The sequence below is a fragment of the Diabrotica undecimpunctata genome, chromosome 6, assembly GCF_040954645.1.
Source record: "Diabrotica undecimpunctata isolate CICGRU chromosome 6, icDiaUnde3, whole genome shotgun sequence".
Classification (NCBI taxonomy): Eukaryota; Metazoa; Arthropoda; class Insecta; order Coleoptera; family Chrysomelidae; genus Diabrotica; species Diabrotica undecimpunctata.
Genome location: NC_092808.1, coordinates 104,180,646 through 104,204,590, shown reverse-complemented (window position 1 = coordinate 104,204,590; position 23,945 = coordinate 104,180,646). Strand labels below are relative to the sequence as shown.

General features: G+C 32.5%; 1 protein-coding gene across 3 annotated transcripts in view; it reads right to left on the bottom strand.

Moving 5' to 3' along the window:
• Positions 1–23,945, bottom strand: part of nolo (ADAMTS-like no long nerve cord) — a 2,006,971-nt gene that overhangs the window by 1,914,968 nt on the left and 68,058 nt on the right. The window lies entirely within an intron of this gene.

Here is a 23,945-nt window from a genome sequence, read left to right as displayed (position 1 = left end):
CGTTTGACTTTACAGGACCATTCTTTCTTCATTTAATTGTGGGATTGGACTTACGGGTAATTTTTTAAACCAACAATACCCATTAGCTAATGCAAATTATGACAAGGATAATAAAAATTGGTTAAAATATACGCCCTTCTTTATATTATTGCATATTGTATCTTCACTGTGCTTCATAATCTTATGACTTAATGATTATATAGTTGAAACTCGCAGAGAATACATATGTATACCCTGTGATAAATTATAAACTGTTATACTGGGAACAAAGCTATATTCAAGACGTATAGACGTATGTCTATATACAGACAGTAACAATTGACAAGTTTATTACAATATATGGATGGGTTACATATAAATTCATTTTCAAGACACTTCTGTTAATTGATATTATCGCATGCGTATTTCATATTACGTATATTTGTTGAGTAATAATAAATATTTATTTAAAAGCTTCTTCTTTTGTTTTTTTTTGTGCTGTGTTCTTAGGTCAAATTTATTCAGAAAAATCAAAAACGGACTGTTTTTGGAAGTGCTCAAATTAAGAACAAAACTTACACATCTTAATAGTTTCTTAAATCACGTTATTAAAACAAAAAATGGGCACAGACATACACTCCAGTCGTCAGAGACGACAATGAAACTGAACCTGTAAAAAGCATACCAACAAGCTAAATTTTGCTGAGCGTATTAATTTTGGGACTCCAAAAAATATGCATAAATGTTTACCACCTTTACACCCAGGCGTCCCATTAAAACCCCGCTCGCAGGAGTGTAAAAACGCAAAAAAATCGTTTTACTAAGAATCTGTACACCGCAAAAAAATTTTTTTTATAATTACAAACAAAAATGTTTATTAGCATTTTGTATAGAATGAACCGTTCTCTTAGAAACAACGCTTGAAGCAACCTTCGATTTTGCATGTCAGTTACGTGCTCGAATTCAATGTTCAATAAAATTTGTATCAGCTCGACGGTAAGAATCCGATATCTTTTGATTTAAGTGACCTATCGACAAAAATCAAGATGTGTTTTAAATGTAAAGAGATCAACTTTCGTATGTAGTTTTTGTGTTTTGCCGTATATAAACTTGAATTTTATACAGGTGTTAAATAAAAAACGTGGCTCGATTTTTGCCATTTTTTATGATTCTCACGAGATCAATACAATATATCCCTTTCATTGACTTACCACTATGAAGTTTTGATTACTAGAGCCTAACCTTAAGAACTTATAGTATGAAACTTCTGCAATAAACTACACAAAAAAACCGTCTCTTCTAAATGAATTTCCCGTGACGTTTGATGGTTTGTAATGTAAAACAATAAATTCTGCGTTTTTTATTCATATTTCAAATGTCTCATATTTGTTACCACAACTCAAAATTAAAATTTCATGTTATAGGTTTTAAAGATTGATCTCCAAAAATGGAAATTTTACTACAACTGTTAAATGAAAGTTTATTTAACACCTGTATAAAATCTGAGTTTATTTGCGGCAAAAATACAAAAAATGCATACGAAAGCTGAACTTTTTAACTTTAAAACGCATCTTGATTTTTGTCGATAGGTCACTTGAATCAAAAGTTATCGAATTTTTACCATCTACCTGATACAAATTTTATTGAACATGGCGTGAATTTTCCGCTAATAGTCTTGTTTCCTTCATTCGTTGTTTAGTTTAGTTGCTTATTTTGTCTTCTTCGGTTCTTGTTTTCTTTGTGACATGCAGTCTGGTTATAAAAAGGTTTTTTTAAGTTAAATATTAGATTTAGATGGGATTAAGCTACAACTACCTATAATAAAATAAATTACATTATGTATTAGTATATATATATATATATATATATATATATATATATATATTTAAGTTTTGACTTCCATTGTTCTTCCGGCTGACTTCTTCTTTTAGTATTGATTACCAGAGCCTGCTATATTCTGTTGATAAGTTTGCTATATAATTTTCTTCATATAGTAAAATGAGTGTTGCTTCTTTGATTTTTTCTTTTTGCTATATGTGTCAAAATTTCCAGACATATTTGCGTATAGGGGCTGCCAAAGACTCTGTTTTTGATGTACGATTCATGCTTATTTGTTCTAATTCTTAATTTGGTTTAGTGCAGAATAGGTCTCAGTGTATTTGTTCTTTTGTTGTGATATTGTTTTTACTTCCCAGCTTTTTTATTTATTCTGATACTCCATTACATATGAAAATAAATGAATGGAAATGAAAAGTATTTTTGAAATGTGAGAAATATCACAAGCATGCATTTTTGTTATAAAAAAGTGTTTAAAGTTTATTAGGTGTCCTATAGTAAATGGGGTGTGCTGATTACGAAGTCTTAAGGTTTTTCCCACATAAAAATTGTTGCATTCATTTAACCTTAGAACCACACGGTTCCGTCGGTTCCGACATCGAGTCTGACATTTTATGCGTATAAGGTAGTGGGGTGGGGTTGGGGTGAGGGTGAAATTGAGGACAATATTTTATCGGATCATGACTATAAAAAAAAAGAAGTAAATGCCAAGACATGCGAAGACTACAGAACAATTAGCCTAATGAGCCACTTACTTAAAACGTTCTTGAAAGTGATACACGGCAGAATATATAAAAAATGCGAAGAACAAATATCATGGACGCAGTTTGGATTCCGCGATTCCTTAGGCACCCGAGAGGCTCTATTCGCTGTCCCAGTGCTTATGAAAAGATGCAGGGATGTTAACTGTGATATGTATACTTGTTTTATCGAGTACAAAAAGGCATTTGATAGAGTAAAGCATGATAAACTTATAAACATCTTGAAAGAAGTGGGGTTAGATGATAGGGACTTAAGAATCATCTATAATTTATACTACAACCAAACAGCCAATATTAAAGTGGATGACCAATTGACAGAGGCAGTCTCCATAGATATAGGAGTGAGGCAAGGATGCATTCTGTCCCCGGTGTTATTTAATATATACTCTGAATATATCTTCGAGCAAGCGCTAGGCGAACTACAAGAAGGCGTATTAGTCAACGGAATACGTCTAAACAACATTAGATATGCCGACGACGCAGTAGTTTTTGCAGATAGTCTGGACGGTTTGCAAAGAAAAATGTTGCGTATATCAGATATAGGTAGAACACAGACTTGATCTTAATACGAAGAAAACAAAGTACATGGTATTCAGTAAGCGCGAAATATTAAATACACAGCTTTTGGTTGACCAACATCCAATTGACAGAGTGGACAGCTACACATACCTTGGTACCAACATTAACAGCCAATGGGATCACTCCAGTGAAATAAAACAACGCATAGGAAAAGCGAGATCGGCGTTCATAATGATGAAGTCTCTTTTCAGAAGTCACGATTTACCACTTGCTACCAAAATCTCTCTCTTTAGATGCTATGTATTTTCTACGTTATTATACGGAGTAGAGGCCTGGACACTTTCCGAAGCTTCTTTAAGAAAACTCGAGGCATTCGAGATGTGGTGTTACAGACGTATTTTAAGAATTTCATGGGTGGATCGTGTGACTAATGTTGAGGTCCTACGTAGAATAGGCAAGGAATGCGAGATTATTAACACCATCAAAGAGCTCAAACTAGAATATCTTGGCCATGTTATGAGGAATGAACAGAGATACGGCTTGTTGCAATTCATTCTTCAGGGCAAGGTATTTGGAAAGAGAGGACCAGGGAGAAGAAGAATATCTGGGCTTCAAAACCTGAGAAAGTGGTTTAATACATCGACAACCGGACTATTCAGAATAGCAGCAAGTAAAGTTAGGATAGCCATGTTGATCGCCAACATCCGGAACGGATAGGCATCGTAACAAGATGACTATGAGGATATCGAGTATGTACCCTCTGACTCTGACGAAAATGACAAAGGTATGGACATGTCTTTAGCAAATGAACCACTATATGAGAGAAACTTTTTTTTTGGGTAGACAATGAAACAATTTGGACTGACATTCCATTGAGTAGTATACACTCTCGAACTCCTTCGAGAAATATTATTACCCACCTTCCAGGAGCAAAGGGTAAAGTCAAAGGTATTATTGACGAAATAAATATTTTTTATCTTTTTATAACAGATGAGATTATTGAACTGATTTTTCAATATAATAATGAAGAAATTGAGAGAAAATCATCGTCATATAATTCAGAAGAGTCTTACATATCTTCAACAGATGTTACAGAAATAAAGTCCTTTATTGGCTTGCTATATTTGTTTGGTACACTAGAAAATTCAGGCTTGACATAACTGGGTGTATTTTCTCCAGTTTTTGGTCCCAGTTTATTTCGTTGCGTCATGAGCAAAAATCGTTTTGAGTTTTTGTTGAGAGTGCTCCGCTTCGATTCTAAGATCACGAGGAAACAACGAACGAGAACAGATAAATTTGCTCCATTCAGAGAATTCTGGAATTTATTTGAGAGTAATTGCAGCAAAAATTACACTCCATCGGAGTATATAGCCGTGGATGAGACTTTGGTAAGCTTTAGGGGAAGATGCCCGTTTAAAATGTATATACCAGGTAAACCAGATAAGTATTGACTCAAAATTATTTCTCTTTGTGATGCAAGAACATTCTATTTCTATGAAGGAATTCCTTACGTTGGCAAAGGGAACAGACCACAAAGTGACCTGCTGTTACCAACTCAATATGTTTTCAAGCTGGTAGAACCCATCAAGAACTCAAACAGAAACGTTACCACCGACAACTGGTTTTCGTCTTGTCAACTGTCTGAGGAACTTGGGAAGAATAATCTAACTTTAGTAGGCACCCTTCGGAAAAATAAGAGGGAGATTACTAAATCCTTTATTGACACAGAAGGGATTCCTACTGAGTCATCACGATTTTTGTTCAGTCCAGATAAAATTTTGGTATCCTATGTACCTTCTGATCTCGTCAATACATTCTACTGGAGACGTAAATTAAATTTGCTATAAACCTGATATAATAGAATTCTACAATATGACGAAGGGGGGAGTAGACGTCTTTGAGAAGCTCTGTCATTCAAAGACCACCAAAAGAAAATCCAACCGATGGCCTATGAGGTACTTCGTTGGAGTTCTTGACGCTGCTGCTGTGAATGCTTTTGTAATTTACAAACTGAATGTAGATACACCTGTTTCGAGATCTCAATTTTCAAAAAACTTATCGCTCGCCTTATCGGCTACTCACATGGAGCGAAAAATTCAAAATTCGAGAATTCCAGTTGCCCTAAATACGCAAATATCTATATTGCTGGATAAAGATGTCTCTTCTGCTACAAATATAGGTGCTGACGCTCAACAAGGAAGCTCAAAAAGACCAGGATTGTGTGCCTTCTGTGATCGGAGAAAGAGAAGGAGAGAAAATTACAGTTGTGGCCATTGTAATAAAAGTGTGTGTGGTAATCACAAACGAATTGTTTGCCCCCAGCATTATAAGTAATTAATGAAAATTTTGTAATTTTTTATTTTGTTTAACCGTTTTTGTTGTTTTTTTTCCACTTTATAACTTGGAATGTGAAGAATTGTATTACTTTTGTTTAATCGTTTATGTACTTCTAATGTATTTTATAAATTTTTTTATATATCAAATTAACGTATTTTTCACTAAAATCTATTATGAGTTTGGTTATTTAGTTTACAATTGTCTGCTTTGTATAATAAAATAAGTTTTCGATATAAAGTAGCGGTAAAATTAGAATGATATATCCGACGTCACGGTACTAGATATGTCCCAATCATCACCGTGTGGTTCTAAGGTTAATAGTTATTTTATAATTACAGTTCTTTTATGTGTGTTGTTTGATTTGGTTTAGTGCAGAATAGGTCTCAGTGTATTGGTTCTTTTGTTGTGATACTGTTTTTACTTTCTAGCCTTTTTATTTTTTCTGATAAGCCCATTACATATGAAGATGAATGAATGGAAAAGAAAAGTATTATTGAAATGTGAAACATATTACACACATGCATTTTTGATATAAAAAAGTGTTTAAAGTTTAATAGGTGTCTTATAGTAAATGGGGTGTGCTAATTACGAAGCTGTAATTAGTTTTCTTCTAGCATGGCAGCATTTTGAGGAAAGTATTTCTGAAATTTTTCATAGAAACTGTCAAAAATACTGAGAAAATATATTCTATTGAAACTAATTTTAACAGAAAGTTATACTGCAAAATTAAGTCAGTCATAAAAAAACATGCAGTGTAATCTACGTTAGACAATCGTTTTTTTTTTTAATAAAATATTTCACTTTTTTCGTGAAAACTGCGTTTTGTAATTTTCTTTTTGTGGATTTGAGTCTCTCTTCAAGATTCAGCACTAATCAGCAATAATTCTAATATACCGTCTTCATTGGTAACGTCTCTCCATCTCCTTTATGTCTTGATGGAAGCTCTGTCCCTGTTTCTCGCTGATACCTCTAATATTTGCGGGAAAACAGTCAAGGTAAGAATCCAGAAAATGAAGTTTGGCGCACATATTGCATGCCAGTTTTTATTATTTTTGACCATGTTGGCTACAATTTCTTTAAAGTTTGATGATTTGTTGTTTCCAAAGAAACCTTCTATGTTTTCTTCATACTCCAGATTCCTCCTAGGTCATTGTATTATGAAACAATCTATCCGATTTTAAGGTTCGAATTTGAGATATCGAATCTTTTAGTAACAGATAATCTTTTAATTTTTTACTTCTCATTCAATGTCCATATTGTTAGTTATTTTACATATGCAGTTAGTTATGCAGTTTTTAATTTAAACCTGCTTCAAGTAAATATATGATGAGTAGAAACGAATTTGAATCTCTTATTGAGAGATATTGTTTTAATTTTTCACTTTTTATTTAATATCTGTATTTTGGTATTTTTAATGCTATTTTTATTTTAAACCTGCTTAGAATAAATATATGATAAATAGAAACGAATTGATCGAAAGTAGTGAATCGAGGTGAAGAACCGACTTCTTGTGGCACTAGTTTCGTGACGCTCGCTTCAACATTTTACTATAGAGAAAAAAGTAATAAAACACCAGTATAGAAGCTTCGCTTTCAAAAATGTATAGTTTTGGACGAGTAATAAAATTTTGCCAAAAAGAATAAAAAACGAAATCTAACTGAATAGAAAATTTAATTTATTTCTAAGATATGGCCGTCAACTTAGTTCTTACACGGATTTCCGACAACATTTCATTCAGGATCACTTTAGAAAAGCTAGTGGCACATTTCGAGAATTCCGCTTGTAATCTCGCCAATCAGACACCCAAGAGGCGGATGCGTCGTAAGCCAGCATGAAAACTTTCAATTACCTTTCCCGTTTAACTAATCCTGCCTTGGATCCCAATGAACTCAAGTTGAATTTTATAAATGTTGCAATTAATCAGAACTACGGCACTTTCTGTATTAGACTTGTTATAAAACGTTGTAGGATAGCGTTTTAATTTGTACAATTATTTCTAGTTTTGTAGGGGTTTAGCATTTTCTTATGTAATAATGTGTTCCACCTCTGTAATAAATTTAAGTTTTTTTTTATCATTAACGCATTTCACAATCAAATAAAACTTAATGTGAATTTTGGGATTCTCCCCGAAAAATATTAATTTTTGGCGGTTTTCTGAAGATAATTGTAATTGTGCTATCTAATTATTAATCTTTTCGAAATTTAGTATATCTAAATTAAGTATTTTTAAATAAATAAATTTTTATTTATCCAGTCAATGTAAAATAAAAGTGACAAATGAAGAGAAAACCAACAGGGTTTCCAACAGGGAACGGACCAGGATCAAATGATCTTGATCTGATCAAAAGTAAGTCAAATAAATACTCAAGATCACCATTGTGCTCAAATCAACCAACAGTTAACCAAATGATACCTTTTGATAATTATCAACAACAATATCAAGTACAGTCAGTAGTTGCCCAGCAAACCAACTTTTCTTATTCTACATCAAACTCTTAAGCTAAGTTAAACTTAAAAACAATCCAGAAATACAGAATGAATATGATTCAATGTCAGATAAAGAACATGAAGACTCTCAAAATAATAAACACTCATGGCAAACGATAAGATCAAAAATAAAAAGGCTTAAACGTCAAGATTCAAGAGAAGAAGAAGCTCCAATTACACTCTCAAATATGTTTCAGCCACTTCCACAGAAAAACTAAGTAAATGATAGGAATAAAAATCCACCAATCTCAAAACCCCCTCAAATTTTTATATATGGCGTGAATGACTATAGTAAAATGATAGATTATTTAGCTCAAGCAGTAGAAGTAGAAACTTACTTCACTAAAGCCTTAACAAACAACACAACAAAAATTTTACCAAAGACACCTGAATCCTACAGAAAACTAATACATCACGTACGAGAGGAAAATATTGTCCACCATACATACCAACCTAAGGAAGACAGAGCATACAGAGCAGTTATTCGAGATCTACATTACTCTTTTTCGATAGATGAAATAAAAGCGGAAATTCAGAAAAGGAGTCATAAGGTAAGGAACGTTACAAATGTCAGACAAAGATTGAGCCGTGAACCATTTCCATTATTTTTTGTGAACCTCGAGCCTCAAACGAACAACAAAGAAATATTTGAACTACAGTAAATACAACATTGTAAAATAAGGGTTAAACCAACGAGAATTAAAAGAAATATACCACAATATACACAATGTGAGGAATATGGTCACACTAAAACGTACTGTGCAAAACCATATAAAAGCGTAAAATGCGCTGGATCACACAGCACAAAGAACTGCAAGAAACCAAAAAAACACGCCAGCAACTTGCACTAACTGCAATGGAGACCATCCTTCCAATTACAGAGGATGTTCTATTTATCGTGAACTACTAAATGTCAGATACCATGACAAATCAAAACAAATCACCACCCAAAATCTTGTCAACAATTCCAATGTAAATATACCTACCCAAAATCATGTTCATAATTTCAATAACATAAGTTATAGAGATTCTACCATTGGAAACATAAATGCAGATAACAAAAATAACAACAATGAATTAGCAGATAAACTATGAAATTTTCTAAACGAATTCAAAAGTATGTTCTCTCAACTCTTAAACCAAAATAGCATGATTTTAACCATGTTAACTACAGTCATAACAAAATAATAAAATAGCTTTCAAGTCCACTACGAATTGCATCGTGAAATTCTAATGACATTTCAAACCATATATTAGAGATATCACTGTTCTTAAAAATGTTAATATAGACATTTTATTAATATCTGAAAGCCATGCCACACAAAGAACGGTTATTAAGATACCTTACTATACTGTGTATTATGCAAACCATCCAGACGGAGGAGCACATGCAAGTTCTGTCATTATTATTAAATCAAAAATTAAACACCATGCAGTCCAACCTTTTATTACGGAAAAAATTCAAGCAGCAATCATTAAAATCGAAACAAACACCTCTCTTAGTGTATCATCAGTCTAGAGCCCACCTAAACATCCAATTTTAAGCGAAGAGTATCATGATATCATACAAACTCTTGGATATAAATTCATAGTAGCAGGAGACTAGAATGCCAAACACACCACATGGGGTTCCAGATTAATCTCGCCTAAAGGTCGAGCATTAATGAATATCATCCAACAAAATAACTTAAGATACTTATTTACGGGAGAACCCACATACTGGCCTACGGATGTCAACAAAATTCCAGATTTGGTAGATTTTGCTATAACAAAAGGGGTATCTGACATTCATAGTGCAATAGAATCAAACTTCGATTTAACATCAGATCACAGTACAATAATAATAACTTTAAGTACACACATAATATGGAGAACACCACCACCCAAACTCACAACTAAAGAAACAAACTGGGATGTTTTCCAAAATTCTGTAAATACAAAAATTAGACTAGATATTAGAATAAAAGAAAAAGAAAGATGCAGTAAAGCAGTAGACTATTAAACAACAGTTTTACAAATATCAAGATGGGAAGCAACACCACAGCGCCAAAGAAGTATGCAAGAAAACCATAATATCCCCCTTCATATAAGAGAACTGGTAGCAGAAAAAAAAGAGCTCGACGTATATGGCAACAAACGAGAACTCTACTAAATAAAACGTACCTTAACAGGATAAGTCGTAGACTAAATAGAGCATTACATGAAGAAAAAAACGACTCTTTCCAATTTTATGTTTCGAACTTTTCACATGAAGACCACTCTATATGGAAAGCTACAAAAAAATTTAAACAACAGACAATAACAAATTCACCTTTAAGAAAAACAGATATGACCTGGGCCCACAGAAATAGAGAAAAAACAACAGTATTCGCAGAGCATATTGCAACTGTATTCGCAGCGCCAGATACTAATAGCCATGAAGATGATGATATAAGAATGAACCTCGAAACTCCATGTCAACAATCTCCTCATCTGACAACATTTACTCCGACAGAGGTTCGACAATAAATAAAAATGCTTAATCCTAAGAAAGCTCCTGGCTATGATTTGATAACAGGGGAATTACTTCAGAAGCTACCGAGAAAAGCAGTGGTGCTATTAACAATAATATACAATAGCATACTACGTCTTCAATACTTTCCAATACAATGGAAATTTGATCAAGTTACTATGATTCTGAAACCTGGTAAACCCGCAACGCAAACAAATTCATATCGCCCTATAACCCTACTCCCAATAATGTCAAAAGTATTAGAAAGGCTTAGAAAGCATAAAATCGAGCAAGTTGTTCCCATAAACGAAATTATACCACAACACCAATTCGAATTTAGACGTGAACACTCAACCATCCAACAATGCCACAGAATAGTAAATATAATTAAAACCACTCTCGAAGAGAAAAAGTTTTGCGCTATAGTGTTTCTAGATATACAACAGGCATTTGATACAAGCCATAAATAAAAAAACATACATCCACCATCTCAGTGAAATCTACTCCTTTCTTTTAACAGTAGACAAACAGCATATGAAATTCAATAATTTAACAGATTCCTTTTTAGAATAAGATTATTACCATATTATCACATAGTTTAACAATAGACTCTTAAGTAAAAAATCATACAGCTCATTATAATAATCAACTTTTCTTTTCAAAAAAATTTTAAATACGACCTCATTCTATACTACTCTTCAACATTTACATAATATCTAGGTCTTGGAATTAATCAAGATCTAAATATCAAAATCTTGTTAAAGTGATCTTCAATCACTTTAACAATTTCAACTTTTAAATAGCTCCAACTTGAGATTCTAATCAAATACAGGTGGAGACACCTAATGAAGGCAAAGACCACTACAATCTCCATTCTACTTTGACCATCAAGGAAATAAGAAGATTTTAGAAGGTTAGAGCTTTTAAACCTGCAAATCAACCACATTGTCGGCTTTACATGACATAAAGTTCAGGTTAACAATTAGATAAAAAAAGATGTAAAACTCTCTAGAGAGGACTTTCTGTCCAATACACAACAGTAATAATTGTGCGTTGTCTTTGTATCAGTCTTTGTAAATTTCCAATACACGTATTTTGTGAAAAAAACTTATACAATTTTTAAAAAAATTTTTATAACTTTGACCAGCGTTCTTTATGGCGATAATCTCAAATCGTAAGTAACTTAGTTAAATACACTGTCAAATATTCACGTATAACTATTTGTAGCTCATCCCTGATGATGACCATCGACGAAATATTGGAATAATAAAGGAACAAGAGTACACTTAGCCTATTCTTTCAGCTGTGTTTACCCACAGAGTCTCAAGGTTTATTATATATACATATATATATATATATATATATATATATATATATGTATATATATATATATATATATATATATATATATATATATATATATATATATATAATGAACCAGAAGTATTTGCTGACAACGTAAGGAAGTAAACGTTAAATAGTGGGTTTGCAGCAATAAAAAATGAAACGTGTACTCTTTTAAATTTTTATTCCAAGCTTTCGGACATTGTTTATGTCCTTCATCAGGGAGCTACAAATGTGATGAATAAATTGTTGGCGTTGGTATAATTAATTAAAAAATTCACTACTTACAAACTTAATGAGGTTGTATCAACGAAGATGTATTATAATGTTGATAAAATTTATCATAGTAAATATAGAAGTTATATTATATTAAGAAGTTAAACAAGGCGACCTAATATCTCCAAAGCTTTTTAATTTAGCCCTAGAAGACCTATTCAAATCTACAAATTGGTCAACACATGATATCAACGGTAATGGTAAAAAATTAAAGGTTTGTTCGTATAGGCATCAGAACGGTCAGCAACTGCACGACGCATGCGTGTTTCATTATTATCGTTGACAGAACAAAAATAAACTATTAGTGATTTAAAATCATCTGTTTGTAGAGCAAACATTCGAAGTAGTATATTAGTTAGTAATATTTCAAAGAATTTGCAGATTTACTACATATTTTGAATCGGAGACTTACGCAGTTCGAATTGGTTGAATCAAATCCCTAACCCTAACCATACTTTGAAGTTTCAAATTGTATTATTGTCGGAATTTTTTAACATAAATAAATAAACAATACAATATGGACGTAAGTACATACCTATTTAAAATGTATATGATTTGTACATTTTTATTATTTGGTCTGTATTGAAATAAAAAGCAAAATTTAAGGAACACGCTTCTTCTCCTGCAGGCTTTGTTGATTGATATTCTTCAGCAGGATTTAAAATATTTGATCTTATCGACGTTGACAATAAAACTGTTAAAATATTTTTTTTTACACAAGATCTCTTCCATTGGTTCTAAATATTCAAACTCTCTTTGACCTGCTCCTGCCTGGTTCTTATTATCGACAAACTTCTTGTAGTTGCGTTCAACCACTCTTCACCTATTCTTACATAGAGACGGAGAAGTAGATATTCCAGAAATTTTCTTTTCATTTTGCTACCATTGACTGCCACGTTTTATGAGTTTTTAACTTTTACTGTATCTTCTATATTTCTAAATCCTATATACGTTTCAAGAAGTAACAAAGTCGCGATTGTATTGAGCACATTCGAGAAATTATTAATTATGATGAATTGACTCGCTCTCAATACGTCGGCATAAAAATGAATATGACAAAAACAAAAACAATGACAAACACATACGGGCCAAGACGTATAACTATAGTTGACACTGAGATAGAACAAGTCCAGGAATATATCTACCTGGGCCAAATTCTGAAACTTGATAAATAAAATCAAAGTGCGGAAATCACTAGAAGACAAAACTGGTATAGACAGGGTTTGGAAAACTCAGTTGGATACTTAAAAATCGCATAATACCTCAGTACTTGAAGAGCAAAGTGTTTAACCAGTGCATCCTTCCTATCACAATAAAAATTACCAAACTCAAAGGAAGCTTGCAGGTCATACTGCTAGTCTAAAAAACCAACGTTGAAACACCACAATACAACATGGTAGACCTTACAAAGGTAGACGGCAAAGAGAAATATCACAGATGAGATGGTTGGACGACATAAAAGAATAGCCGGAACAAATTGAAAGTATATTGTTCAGAACAAAGCTCGATAGAAGGATTTGGAAGACTCTAATATCCAAAAATAGACGATAGAAGTCTAAGAAGAAGAAAAAGATCTTAGGTATACTACTGGAAAACAGTTTTATAACCATATCTACAATTAACGATACAAGTACATAAAAATCAGAATTTGATATTAATTTGGGGGTACAGCATCACCTTCAGAATTTGAAGCCAAAATTGCCCACAAGATTGAGGCCAAGTAAGTCAACTGTCAAATTGGCTGTCACAAAACGCCAATTGGTAAACATCTACAGGATCACATAATTTCTTAATTTCTATATGTTTCAAACGATTTCCCCGTTGGAAATCGAAACCTAAAAAACTCGTTACAATTTTCATTGTAACGCTTAATCAAAATTTAATGCTCATTACAACCAATTGTGGTTTAATCTTATGTAAATACATTTTTAGTTTTTTGAAGTAGGGAAGGCTAGACTGGTAAAAACAATGTCCCCGAAAAGATTCCAGAAAAAAAATGGACGAAAGAATGGAAGGACCTAAGAGAAGAGGTAGACCTAGAAATAGATAGCTGCAGGATGAATACTTAAAAACTAGGCTAGTTGGTCAATCATGAGCTATGGCGAGAGGAGCAGAAACTAAAGACAAATTATGGAAGAGGCTAAAATTCGATACGTATTTTAGCTTTAAGGACGAAGACCGGCGGATAGAATCTTTGTTTAAAAATTAAAAGGCTGATTTACTAGGAAACCTGAGTTCAAAATTATCCAGGTATGTGCTGTGATAATTTTTATACTCATACATTACAAAACCTTATATTTAATAATTGGGTTTTATGAACTTCGGGTTAAACCAGTAAGCTGCTTAGTGGAAAAATCATTATTACGTGGTTATAAATAATTCAGCGACGACTTCCTCAAAACCAACGGAATTATTTATAATCCCCGCTAGCTACGTCTACATGAGAATAAAGGATGTTTAATTTCGCATTATTTACTTACGTGTATAAGTAGATTATTATGGGGTTTCGTTTATATAGTAACATATAGAAAGTTTGTTGAGTTAAAAATTAACCGTAGGGTCGGTTGTTGGGTAAAGTATGTAGTTATATACGAGAATATGTGGTAAATATTTAGATATTTCGTTATAAAGAGTGAACGTAAATAATACACAACGTAATGCCACAATCTAAATATTTATTATTTATTGTTTCTCATACTGGTTGTCTCAGATTTCTCTTATTTTACAAACTTTTAACTTAATTAGAGATGATACATATGTTTTCTTTAAATTTAAATTACCATTAAACATTTGGATTTGTTTCTTTTATATTATTTTGCCGTAACAGTAATGATCACCTAAAAAAACGATTGGTGGAATTCTCAGATCATGGTTGAAATGTTGTTTTAGCTCAAGTAATTTTTCCTGTTTTTTGTGCCATCTACTATTCTATATGTTATCTATTTTGCTGTTTCTGATTTATTTCTTGTCTTAGAAACAAGACCCGATAGAGCCACAACACAAAGGCTACTGGAAACGACAGCGATAAAAGTACCGAGAAGAATTACAGAAAATACACTGAGAGAACGAATGAGACGTGAAAACATTAGAAGAAAATGTAACATACAGTGTATAAATGAACGAACACAAAATAGAAAAAGGAATGGAATAACCGCATAAGCAGAATGGGGGAGACCGGTAGACCCGTGTCGTCAAAATAGCAAGAGATATGCCACCAATCGGAAGAAGAAGTATCGGACGACCGCGCAAAAGATGGAGTGACAACCTGCAATAGAGATATTATTTCGCCAATGAACAAGCAAAATTGCTAATAAAGATGAAGAGGAAGAATAATCAATTTTGCTGTAGAAATATGATTTGAGATCTGTCGCTCAAGTTTTTAAACAGAACTCAATAATTGCGTCCTCTAAGACTTCTCGTTCATATTTATCTGCCAGATCGTTTCCGTGATTCCAATTTGAGATGGCACCCACGGGAAAGCAATAATTCTGTAATTTAGACTGTGCAATTCTTGTCTAATGAGTTTGACTACGGGATGGGACGAATAGATTTTGGAGATGATTTCTAGAAAATTTAGTGAATCTATAAAGATTAGGAAGTTAATTTCAGAGTTCTCCTGTTAAGATAGTATCAGTCTCCGCTAGTTTATATTTCTTTATTTCCTTTATTACTAAGGCAGATGCTATATAATGTTCCGTCTTAGATACATCGGTAAATAACTGTTTGAAAGAGGAATATTGAGAAATTAAGGTTTAATAGTTAGAATTAATTAGATGTCGATTGGTTTCTGTCTTATTTTTTGATCTTCTTCCTGTAGTTCCTTCTCCTATCGAAGGTTGGCTATCATCACAGCTATCGATACCTTATTGGCGGCTGCTCTGAAAAGATCTACTGAGCTACAACAATACCACTCTCTTAGGTTTCTTAGCCAGGAAATTCTTCGTCTTCCTGCGGATCTCTTATCCTTGATTTTACGTTGCATTATGAGCCTTAATATCTCATATTTCGCACCTCTGGTAATGTGGTCTAAATATTTCAGCTTTCTTGTTTTGATGTGCTTTATGACCTCGCAATCCTTTTGTAGCCTTCTTAATACTTCTGCATTTGTAACTGTTGGATCTATGGTATTTTCAAAATCCTTCTATAGCACCACTATAGATTCTCAAATGATTTCAACTTCTTTATATTATCCACGATTATCCACGAAGGTCTCGATTAACAAACATTGTTTTCATTTTTATAAAGGCTTCTCTTGCAATTTCAATGCGTGTCCTTATTTCTCTACCTTGGTCATTGTTTTCGTTTACCCAGGTTCCAAGATATTTATAGGTATTCACTCTTTCTACTTGTTTTTCCTCGATACCTAGCCTTCCCACTGCATGTTGCTTAGAAATAATTATGCGCTTGTATATTTTATACTGACTTGATTTAATTTATTTACTAAGCGTTGCAATGAGTGCTTCTAGACTGTCTGCAAAAACAGCGGTGTTGTCTTCAAATCTTATGTTGTTTAAGATTTTTTCGTTAATTGATCTCCCTGTTGTTCCTCTAATATAGCTTCCTGAGAAATAGCTTCGCTGTACATATTGAATGACAATGGGGACAGCACGCAACCCTGTCTAATATCTCTTTTCATTTTTATACTTTCTGTATCGACATTTTCGATTATAACCTTTGCTTTTTGATTCCAGTACAGATTGACAATAACCCGTATACCTCGACTATCCACATTGTTTTCTTTTAACAGTTTTACGAGTTTCTGATGTCGTACTCTATCAAAAGCCTTTTGATATTCTATAAAGCAAACATATAGGTCCTGGTTCTTATCTAGTCGTCTTTGCGCGAGAACGTTAAAAGCAAACAGAGCCTCTCTCGTTCCTAGTTCTCCTCTGAATCCAAACTGGGTGTCATCGATATCTTTTTCTATTTTTTTGTATAGTCTTCCATGTATTATTTTGAGAAATATATTAAGTGTGTGGCTTATTAAGGAAATTGTTCTGTACTGAGAGCATTCTGTCGCATATAGTGACTTTGGTAGTGCTACAAACGTGGACAGCAACCAATCTTCGGGTATTACTCCTGTTGTACATATATACTTTATTGAAAAGATCTAAAAGTATATGTAGTGTTTCTTCGTCAATGCATTTAATTAGCTCAGTGGGTATCTGATCTGGGCCTACTGATTTTGCGGTCTTTGCATTTCTAATTGCCTTTTCTAATTCGCACATTATTATTTTCGGTCCTGTTTATTCCTGTGGTCCTTTTTGTATCATTCTATCATCGTCGAATAGTTTCATTATGTATTTTTGCCAAAATCTTAGTTTATCTTTGATGCCTGCAATGAGTTTACCATAATCATCTTTGAGTATCCCATAGTGTGTTCGCTTTTTGGTATTTGTTAGTTCTTTTACTTTTTTATGCATATTAAAGCTGTCATATTTTCTATGGCCTTTTTTATCTCTACCTAAGTTCTACTTTGTAGTTCCTAATATTTTGGCTTATTTCTCCCTTTGGCTTTTCTTCTCTCTTCCATTAATGCTAGAATTTCTGAAGTCATCCACTTCTGTTTTTTATTTGTCTTTTCAGGCTTTAAATTTACTTCTGCATCCTTTAGTAATGCCTTCTGAATATTGCTCCACGTTTCATTGACATCTTCTGACGTTAAGATTTCTTCTCTTACTTCTGTTAAATTTGAGTTGACTTGTTGGATCACTTTTTGATGTATTTCTCTTTTTCTAAATTTTGTATAATCAAAAGTTGGTTTATTTTTAGGTATTACAATCTTTTTGAGTTTTACGTGCATTCTAGCTATCAGCGGGTTATCGTCTGAGTTGAAATATGCCATTTTTTGATAGTAGATCCAAATTAACGTGAAAAGAAGGTATTAGCCAGGATGGGGGAGTTTTCATTTATGATTTGTCTGGATTTTTTTGTAAAAGGTTATGTGGGTTTTTACGTGCTGGATATTCGAGGAGCGAATGATTTGAAGACATTGTGGATAGTACCGCTTCGCTGCGTATGAGATTCTTAATTCCTGTCTTCTTAAATCTAATGGTAGTTCACCGAGTTTGGTCTAAAGTTATATGATAGGGACTATTCTAAATGCACCGCATATTATTCTAAGATCATTATTTTAAATGATGCCTAAAATTTTTTTTTGTTCTTGTTGATGCAGATGAGTAAGCATGGCATCCATTATGGATTTTGGAGCAGATCAGATTTTTATGTAATGTAAGTGAAATTCTACAGTCCGCTCCTTGGTTTGTACCAGTTAGACATTTCAAAAGTTGAAGTCTTTTTTTCAGAAATTGCTGTAATATATTTAATGTGTCCTTCCCAAGTTATAGTGTATTTTTATGTATGAGAGAGTAATAAAACAATAAATTATGTATGCAAATCCCTAAACTGTTGATACGGGTGACTCAATGAAAAACAGATATTTGTCAACAGTTTACAGAAGTATATAGGAAAACAATTTTAAATTGAGTATGACCACCAGGTATAAGGGTTGGAGCAGAATAGAATACAATAGTTGTGAGGGTTACTAATCCCTAAATAAGGTTGCCAGTGTCGGAGTGATGGAGGTTAACAGGTACTAATGAATTTGCAAGAAATGTAAGATGTTTATTTTATTGGTTATATATAACCAATAAAAGTTTAATAAGTACCTACCTATTTGCAAAATAAAGTTTAATTCTTTAGATAAAATAAAACGTTTTATTTTATCTATTTGAAAAATAAAGTTTAATTCTTTGCCTATTTGCAAAATAAAGTTTAATTCTTTAGATAAAATAAAACGTTTCATTTTATCTGAAATGAGTGCATTCCACGAAGTAAGGGTTTCAACAATCAAACATTTAATTCTTTAATTCCAGGAATCTACGACAGTAATTGACTAGATAATTACCTTCTAAACTTATTCCACAGAAAATGTGATAGTGGGTGTTTCCATTTTGTATATAGGAAGGTCCAAGTGGCGTATTCAAAATTCTTAACAGTTCACTAAAAGTAGGTACTTCAGTTGCAAGGTGCAGTTTATTGTGTATACTAGTGTTATGGAAAATTTGGAAGTGCCGTGTAAACGCCGAAAAATTGGTCCTCTAACAGTTAATGAAAAAACATTAATATTTAATTGTTTTATATCATTTACAGACAAACGTTTATGTGAAAGTGTTGATGAGACCGTTGAGTTAGTTAGCAGTACACTTGGTGTTGGGAAATCTACGATTTACAGAGTTATTAAAGAAGAGAAATGTGGTAGTTTTCAAATGCCACGTAATGCTCCAGGGAAAACAAAATTTCAAATAGAATATCATTTTAAAGAAGGACTTCGACGGAAAGTGCATGAATTCTTCTTTAGACAAGAATTTCCAACATTGGATAAAGTTCTTGTCTCAGTTCGAGATGATAAGGATTACCCAGAAATGAGTCGAAGTACGCTATGGAAACTTTTAAAAGAAATAGGCTTCCGCTGGAAAAAGAATCCCAGAAAGTCTATTTTATTAGAAAGAAGCGATATTGTCATATGGAGAAGACATTTTCTAAGAACCATAAAGAAAATGAGAAACCAAAAAAGAAAAATATTTTATCTTGATGAAACATGGATCAACGAGGGTCATACACCAAATAAATTTTGGCAGGATGAAACTGTTACAAGTCAAAGGCACGCTTTTGTAAATAACTTATCTACTGGTTTAAACCCACCATCAGGAAAGGGACGCAGGCTGATAATAGTACACATTGGCAGTTCAGACGGTTTTGTTGAAGGTGGTTTATTAACTTTTGAATCAACTCGTACCGGTGACTACCATGAAGACATGAACGCTGATATCTTTCAAGAATGGTTCGAACAAATGATAGATCTTCTTCCTAAAAACTGTGTAATAGTAATGCATAATGCAAGTTATCACTCCAGACTTATAGAAGGACTGCCCACAACCAAGTGGTTAAAAAAAGACTTGCAGAATTGGCTGAGTTCAAAAAATATTACGTACCATCCTGGATCTATAAGAAAGGAACTTTATTCGTTGTGTGCCCTTCATAAAGAAAAATTTAAAAAATACGAAATTGCCAAAAATCGTGAAATGACAGTACTTAGATCCCCACCATATCATTGTGAATTAAACCCGATTGAACTGGTATGGGCACAGATAAAGAGTGAAGTTTCAAGAAAAAATACCACTTTTAAAATTTATGATGTTAAATAGTTGTTTTTGTAGGCCGTAAATAATGTAAAACCTGAAAATTGGGAAAAGGCAGTAAATCACACTATTAAAGAAGAGGAAAAAATGTGGAAGCTGGACAATATTACTGATAAAATGATCGAGCCAGTTATTATAAATCTTGGTTCTGAAAGTTCATCTTCTGAATCTGATTTGGATTTGTAACAAGTAGCTGTAAGTTTTATATTAATATTTTTATTCATCTATTTAACATACCTTAGACGGTTTTAAAAATTCTTTTTCTCTTTTGTAATTCTTAAAAATTAAAAAAAATGTGAATTTTTTAAAACCCTTTTTAATGTAGGCCAGTCAGTTCTAATATAGTGTGTGATAAAAGAGGTCACTTTTGTTTACATACACATAACACTTTATAACACTGAAATAATTCATTTATTTTTTACAATTATTCAAAGTAATTTTTCAATTAATCTTGAGCACGCCCATGGAGTGGTCGGAGCTACCAGTTAAAATTATGCTAATTACTCTCTCGTTTATAAAAATAAACTATAGAGCTTGATCAAATATTAAACCTAGATATTTAATGGTTTTTATATATTAAAGTGTCTGACCTCTATGTTTTAAAGTAAGTATTTCCTTTGTCTGTTTTGGTCTCTTTAAGAATATGATGCAGCGAGTTTTAGATAGAGCAAATTTTAAACCACTTCTTTTAGACCATGCTGTAAATTTATCGAGTTGATCTTGTAGTACTTCGGCCAGACTCTGTATATTGTTTCCCTTTAAGGATATTATATTATCATCCCCGTATAATCTTGCTTAAATGAGTTTATTTATTTATTTTACTATATCATTAATAGCTGTAAGGAGAAGCTTCGGAGTGATTACCGAGCCTTGAGGCGTGCCATTTTTTTGGTATCTCACATTAGAGAGAAGACCGTTTAGGTTTGGCGTGAAATTTCTATTTAGTTAAATTATTGGTAGTCGATTTTAAGGGACGAAATCAAGATTGTTGATTAATTGGTTGGTTATTTTCTTCGAGACACACAATAAACAATTATTTAGATTTTTTTTTCTAAAAGCTTACACATTACACAAGTTAAAGACACAGGACGATAAGAATCTGCTTTGTTTGGTAGCTTATTAGATTTTAAGATGGGAATAGTTATAGCTGTTTTCCATAATTTGCGAAATTCATGTTTAGTCCATATACGATTATTATATATTCTTAATATTTCAGAAAAGAAGCTGGGATATGATCGATCACAGGGATGTATCCTTTAAAGAATCTGCATTTAAAGGTTTATTATGGTTTACTATGTTATTATGGATATTTTCTTTTTGTTATTTGTATGTTAAGAAATCATAGTTAGAATTTGTGGATGTTAGCTGGAATGTTTCTAGAAAGGGATCGTTTGCAAGTTACCAGCCACCACCCAAAAGAAGAAAGGCATATTCCATAACCTATTTTAATTACAATTTTTTTCGATCCCTGCATATAGCCTATTATTTAGTTACAATTATGTATTAATATTACGTAGCGAAAAGTTTTATGATAGTTCCAAAATTTGTCCATTTCGTTTATATAAAATCACCAAGTAACATACTTATAAATGATGAAAAACTACACTTTTTATAATGTCCATACATAAACAGCTTACATGATTAAATAAAGATTATTAGAATTGAACACCCACTCAACAGCTACCGTTACATATGGCAATAGAAAGAAGAAAAAACCTGTTCCAGGCTGTCGCGTGCGTATTCATCTTCTCGCGTCCTTCGTTGTTGAAGTAGTAGTTGAGAGTCTTCGTATATTTAATGACTCTCTTTATATAAAAGAAATAGTAATGTCGTTAGCATCGTTGCTATAACGCAATGTTACAATAAAAAGCGGACATTTATGGTTGATACTTAATAAATTGCTTAATAAAAATACCGTCAATAAATCTATATAGTTAATGAAGTCGACCGATGCTTGATGAAATTTCATTTTATAAATAAAATGGGGAATTTATCGGCATAATATATAAAGATATAAACAATATAAATACTTCAGCAGAAATCTAGTTTATTACTTATTTAAATTTTTTGCTTTAATTAATACATTACTACAAAAAAAACTACGACAGACAAAGAAAGTTAAATTAAATGAAAAGAAAATCATAGGGAACTTTTGTATCGTAAAGGGTGTCATATCTCAAATATTATTTGAAACGTACCTACTTAAAAATACATTAAAAAATGGACGAAAAATTGCAAAGAAATGGAATTACCCAGTCAAAACACTGGGTCACAATTACACTAACCACTAAGCTTTGGCAATGAACAAACAAACAACAACAACAAAACAACCATGGATTTACATTCGTTATAAGCAAACAAAGCCATAGAAATTTTGTTACTAGAGGTTCTTCAGAAATATCCAGTGGACAAAAATTTGTAGCCGATAATATTAAAAAGAAGTGGTATTATATTGGTAAGGTATCCAAAACTGTAAATGTAAATATTATAAGCAAATATATAACTGATAAAGTAGCATTAAAAAAAAGGTAATGATAATGCCTTTATCATAGAACAACTTAAAACTACAGGAAGAACTAATTCGTTCAAAATTGGGGTTGACCTTAAGTATGATACAATGAATTTTGCGGAATTTTTGGCCAGATGGAATTATTCTAAGACGATTTAACATCAAATTAAAGACAACTCAAAGAAATAACAATGATGTTATTATTGATCCGTCTTCTTCTGATGGTGGGAACAAATCTACGAATATTTCACAAAATTTTTCCCAATAAGACAACCATCTGGAGGTACATGTGCATCAAATGGCTATTACATTGTCTATTATCAAAATGTTATAGGACTACGGACAAAACTTAATACCCTCGCTGAATCAGTAACAGCGAATAATTATGATATACTGGCATTTACTGAAACCTTAATATGTGATAGTATGGAGCAGTGGTGCTCAGACTTATACTGCATGGGATCTACCACATAAACTGCAAGCATCCGGAGATCGACTGCTATACCCTGTTTTAAAACCAGGAGGAATAATTCAAATTTACCGCGCCGCAATGTTTGTTTGTAATTGGTCCAACCTCAGGCAAGTTTACTCCACTGTTACGAAATTTTGACACTAATGGCATTTCATAGGTTAATTAAGTTATATCGGCGATTTTTTGTGTTTTCTGCGTTATTCTTTTAATGTTAAGATTTTTAGTCTGCTTTTATATAAAAACAGTTGTTTTTAGAACTCTTTAGCGACTATATATTTTTGGATTACCACCGAAGGCCGATATGATCAAGCAAAAAAGAAGATGTATTTGGTAACTTTTTCTAGAGACTTTCTTGGGTGTGAATCTGTCTCTTTAGTTTACTCCTCCTGGTTTAAAAATTAAAAATTATAATTAATAATTAAAAAGTAAAAATTTCAAAATGTTCATTTTGAAAATAAAAAAATTTATTGTACATTTCTAGTTGATAAAAAGTTGTAACTACAGCGAGTTATAATTAAAGTCATGTTTTTCATATTAATTTTATTTGGATGTTGATGCACGGCACTGCATGTCAACCACAAGTATTTTATATGATGGTACGTAATTACCGAGGGCCAAACGCAAGCATGAAGAGAGATGTTCGTCAGTTAGCCGATTACGATATTTTGATTTCACTATCTTCATTTGGGAAAATGCAGACTCACACAAGTATGTTGATCCAAATATTGCTACG